The sequence below is a fragment of the Schistocerca nitens genome, chromosome 1 (genome assembly GCF_023898315.1).
Source record: "Schistocerca nitens isolate TAMUIC-IGC-003100 chromosome 1, iqSchNite1.1, whole genome shotgun sequence".
In the NCBI taxonomy this organism is placed as follows: Eukaryota; Metazoa; Arthropoda; class Insecta; order Orthoptera; family Acrididae; genus Schistocerca; species Schistocerca nitens.
In genome coordinates this window covers 485,174,536-485,179,969 of record NC_064614.1, presented here as the reverse complement: position 1 = coordinate 485,179,969, position 5,434 = coordinate 485,174,536, and the positions used below count along the sequence as shown (strand labels likewise).

Below are 5,434 nucleotides of genomic sequence, written 5' to 3'. Positions count from 1 at the left end.
TGCGTAATAGTGAAGATAACAGGCCACTGAACCTGAGGGAAACGTGGGAAATATTTAGGAAGGTCGGAGCATTTCAGTAGCGTTCATGTGCTGCTGTCTGTAATGCTACCTCCTTTGTTCCTGTCTGGATTTAATGTTAATTATCAAGTAAGAATGTGAAATGTTAACGAAATAGTGGCGCATCACACCGACGACAGCCACAGAATGGCAGTAACATATATACACTTACGAGGGTTGAAAATAGCGCGCCAAGAGGGGAGTATCGCATCGAAATGAAATTTATTAGGCGTAATGATACAGATAGCCAACGGCCTTGCCGCAGTGGTAACACAGGTTCCCGTCAGATCACCGAAGTTAAGCGCTGTCGGGCTGGGATAGCACTTGGATGGGTGACCATTCGGGCTGCCGAGCGCTGTTGGCCAGCGGGGTGCACTCAACCCTTGTGGGGCAAACTGAGGAGCTACTTGATTGAGAAGCAGCGGCTCCGGTCTCGGAAGCTGACATACGGCCGAAAGAGCGGTGTGCTGACCACATGCCCCTCCATAGCTGCATCCAGTGACGCCTGTGGGCTGAGGATGACACGGCGGCCGGTCGGTACCTTTGGGCCTTCATAGCCTGTTCGGGAGGAAGGTTTAAATGATACAGATGAGAGAGTCACTTCGTCCCAAAATCAACATATGTAAACAAATACCAATAACGCATTGGACAACATTTGGCTACAATACAAGTTGCAACACGGCGACTCGAGCCGTATACGGACAATCATTATCTTGCTGGAAAGGTGCCTCTGGTATACTATGTAAGAATGGTCCCACATGGGGTTGTAGAATGTCATCAGCGTAACACTGGTCCGTTAAGGTTCCATGTACCACAGATGGGACAGGCTGTCGTGGGCTATGGTCCACCAGATCAATACGCTGGCTGTGCGGGCGTTGTGACGTGCCATACCGTGGGTGGAACTGTAGGCTGCCTCCACACCCTGTGTAGTTATTATCCATCCCCATAACGAATCGGTTTTCGTCACTGAACACCTTCTGAAAATCCGTGGCAGTCCACGTCGTTCTGGCTTGGAACTACTGCAGTCGGAGTCACCAAAGTCTCGGTGTTAACGGCGGTACACGACAAAAGCTCCTGCACTACAAATTGCCATCCGCAAGGCGTCTGGAAATGGTTTGTGGTACAACTGGCACCCGTACATCTGCCTTTATCGCGGAACGAGTCACTGTAGGCTCCCTCATCACTTGACGCACGATCCTCCGATCCTGTCATTCCGTCGTCTTCCTGGTCACTGTAGAACCGAAACGTCGCACGTGGTTGCCATCCCGTGTCCACAACTCCCAACATCGTCTGACGGAACACTACGAACGATCGAACAGGCCAGCCACACAGCGTGTCGGTCTGCCTCCTGTTTTCATGCTGATGATAAGGCCCCTCTCAAACTGGCTTAACTGTGAGAAATGTCGTCTAACACGTCTACCTGACATTCTGCGCGTGCCAACTTCCTTCTCGTGTCGGGAAGTGATCGTCACGGTATGACTCGTCCATTATGCGCAGCTCGTGCGTGGTCTCGCGGTCGCGTTCCCGCTTCCCGAGCATGGCATCTCGGGTTCGATCCCCGGTGGCGTCAGGGATTTTCATCTGCCTCGAGATGACTGCGTGTTTGTGCTGTCCTCATCCTTTCATCATCGTTCCTGAAAGTGGCGAGGTTGGACTGAGCAAAGGATGGAAATTTATATGGGCGCTGATAACCACGCAGTTGAGCCCCCCACAAACCAAACATCATTATACGCACACTCCCGATTGCAGTGCCACTGTAGGATGTGTGGACAAAACATTGGCACTGAACGTGGATCATTTGCATGTCGGATCTCACTGTACTTCTTTGCAAACTTTCGCATTTGTAGCTTATTTACCTCTTTGTGTGCTAGTTTCAGTGTTCTTGAGTGTAAAAGAAAGCTTCAGATTTGATGAGTTAAATGATTAAGTCCCCCTTTTGCGTTATTTACTTTATTCTTGTGAAGTATCTTTTTCATTCTATTGTTGGAGCATCGGCCTCAGTAGTCGTCGTTGATCCTCGAACGACATACACTCTGTCCAACCTCTCTAATCCCTACTCGCATCCTCTACCTCCTTATGAAATTTCCCTCCCTCCTATTCCATCCTGAACATCTCCGAATATCCTACGTTTCCCGCAAACTCGACACGCCCATCCCTTAGTTTCGCCCTTGCTCATTGCTCCTCGTACTCTGCTGCGTCTCTACCACAACATTCCCCCAACGCTACACCTCTGCACCCTCCACATCCCCTCCCGACGAATTATTATCGCTTTTCCCTATCTCACCTCCACATCCGCCCTGATATATGCCCATCCTACCTATTCTAAATGAACCCATTCCATCTCCCCCGGCCGGCCGGAGTGGCCGAGCGGTTCTAGGCGCTACAATCTGGAACCGCGTGACCGCTACGGTCGCAGGTTCGAATCCTGCCACGGGCATGGATGTGTGAGACCTCCTTGGGTTAGTTAGGTTCAAGTAGTTCGAAGTTCTAGCGGACTGATGACCTCAGCAGTTAAGTCCCACAGTGCTCAGAGCCATTTGAACCATCTCTCCGGTCAGGGCTCTCTCCTTCTCCTCTTCACCCACATCCTAAGCCTTGGTCCGGTATCGAATTCTTCTTCACTCTCTCGAATTCCTCTTCTGTCCATCCGCATGCACAGACATGCTCTCAAGCACTACCCCAACCGCTACATCCCCATGGCACTCTCTTCCTGGCAATCTAGGCCCACTCATCACGCAGGTTTTTTATTACCTTTAACTTATGCTCCCGTCCCTCTGTTTTCTATCTTTCGTGGAACATTCCGTTGCCGTTTCATCTGTGTCAATCTCTAAATTCACCAACTACTCCGACTTCTTTATTTTAAATCATGTACCTGGATCTACGTCTTTTTATTACTTTCATTTGTCACTCTGCCTTGTCTAGTTTTATACTCTGATTTAAACTCTTTTCTCCAATACAGCTGACGAGCGGCTACTTGTATCCGCTGACAGCCTATCCCCTCTAAAAATGGTTCAAATGGCTCTGAGCACTATGGGACTTAACAGCTATGGTCATCAGTCCCCTAGAACTTAGAACTACTAAAACCTAACTAACCTAAGGACATCACACAACACCCAGTCATCACGAGGCAGAGAAAATCCCTGACCCCGCCGGGAATTGAACCCGGGAACCCGGGCGCGGGAAGCGAGAACGCTACCGCACGATCACGAGCTGCGGACCCCACTCCCTCTCATACGGGGTGATGAGATTGAAATGACAATAAAGATCAAAAATTGTCGTCGTTAGAAGGATTCAAGCTTTTAGAAATACAAAACCGTGATATTTGTAAAGTTTAATATAAAGTAATGGTTTGCCTAGGAAGAACGATGATGATGATCGAATTTCGTTTAAGAGATAGACTGCAGGCTAGACTTACAAATACTGAAATGCGTAAAAGATTGCGCGCTTGAAGTGCGATCGTTGCGACTCCAAACCGACGTATGTAAAATGCTGAAAAATATACAGAATGTTGAATCATTAGCGATTAACAGGGGTAGAATCAGTAGTACTAATAAAGAATTTACTAACGATACAATTGTTACTTCATTATAATTTAGAGAATTGGTACAATATATCACTTAGTAGGTAGGCTCAATCAAGAGGAAGGAGGAAGACGGCTGTTAGCCTTTCCAATATCTCAGCAGAAGACAGTCAAAATTCAAATCGGTATTTCTCTTGGACAAGGAAACTGGCATCGCCTGAAGGCAACACTGACCTCTTTCTTCCTTGAAGTGGAGCCTTTGTAAGATCTGACTTCCTTCTACTGTGAGAGATGGCACATAGAATGCGCTGCGTGCTGATCTGAGCAGTTTGGATGATTTCCTTACGGCATGCTCCTGTTCTAGAGAAACACTTAGGGTGCTTGTGGTTCTCCAGTTTTGAATCCCCTTTGGTAAACATCTAAGTGTTTCATTTTTTTTTTTTTGTTTTCACCCGTTTTTATGTGCTGATCATTACTTTTGTTATTTGTTTATGTGGTGTATCTGATATGTAAAGTCTGAGCCGGCCGTTGTGGCCGAGCTGTTCTAGGCGCTTCAGTGAGGAACTGCGCTGCTGTTACTGTCGCAGGTTGAATGCTGCCTCGGGCATGGACGTGTGTGATGTCCTTAAGTTAGGTTTAAGTAGTTCAAGTCAAGGGGACTGATGACATCAGATGTTAAGTCCCATGGTGCTCAGAGGCATTTGAACCATTTTATAAAATCTGAGGATGACCTATTGGAATACCTTGCAACACTTCTGCTCTATAAGACACGACATTGCAGCAGGTAGGGACAGCCAGACAGCTCACCTAAAGGACGTATTTGGATGAGTACAACGTCAGGCTCACATGACAGAATTCTAATTTCTCATTTGATGTCCCTCTCGCAGAAGATATACATCTACTTCTATGAACGCTCACTGCAAGCCATAGTACGTTGCATGATGTAGGGTACCGTCTACCATTACCAGTCATTTCCTTTCCCGTTCCACTCGGAAACAGAGTGGGGAAAAGGGCTCCTCATGTGCTTCCGTAATCCTAACACCTTGTCTTCTGGACCTTCTGTATTGCTGCGCTCTCTTCTGACTACCTGTGAGCCATAATACGTAGATTGCGGTCATCAGCTGAAGATGTTTTGCGGGGGACAACCACGAGGCACTTCTTGAATGCTTTTATAACGTACGGTTGCGGCTGAACGTTCGAAGGACTTCGTAGTGGTGTACACCGCTCGTCCAAAAAGTTCAGAGACTGACTTTATTCCTGGCCCATAATGAACGTTAGCGCAGTAACTACAGTGGCAGCTTGAACTAATAACTGTACACAACAGATGTGCATTCCACGAGACAGTTGTGAACAGGCAGTGTTAGATTGAGATCGTGCGACCGTAAATTGTCAACGTCGTTGAATTGGGATTGCAGCAACAGACATTCAATATATTTTCTACGAGGTTTTGAAGAAGAGAATAGTGTGTGAAAAGTTTGTCGCGCATACGTTGACTCCCGAAGGGGAAAAAAAAAACCAACAACAACGTCGGGACTCATGCAACGACTTGATTGTAATGCAAAACGTGGACAATTATTTTCTGGAAAAAAAGTTAAGGTTGACGAAACTTGACTATCAATACGAACCCAAACAATACCTTAAAGTGCAAAAATTCACATTAAAGGTCAACTCTTTTATCACATAATCGACGTTCAATCCAGTGTGACGCACGAGTTCAACAACAACCCAGACTAGCGCTGTACAGAATACCTGAAGCATAAAAACCACCAATTTGACTTTGGTCTATTTTTTTTATTAATTCAGTCTCGAAACTTTTTGGACTAGAAGAGTATTCCTATTTGGTGGATAACTTTGCAT

At 46.7% G+C, this 5,434-nt stretch overlaps 1 pseudogene; it reads left to right on the top strand.

The window, feature by feature from the left end:
* The first annotated feature begins 303 nt into the window (after window positions 1-303).
* On the top strand, window positions 304-421 carry LOC126206064 (5S ribosomal RNA; annotated as a pseudogene).
* The last annotated feature ends 5,013 nt before the right edge of the window (window positions 422-5,434 follow it).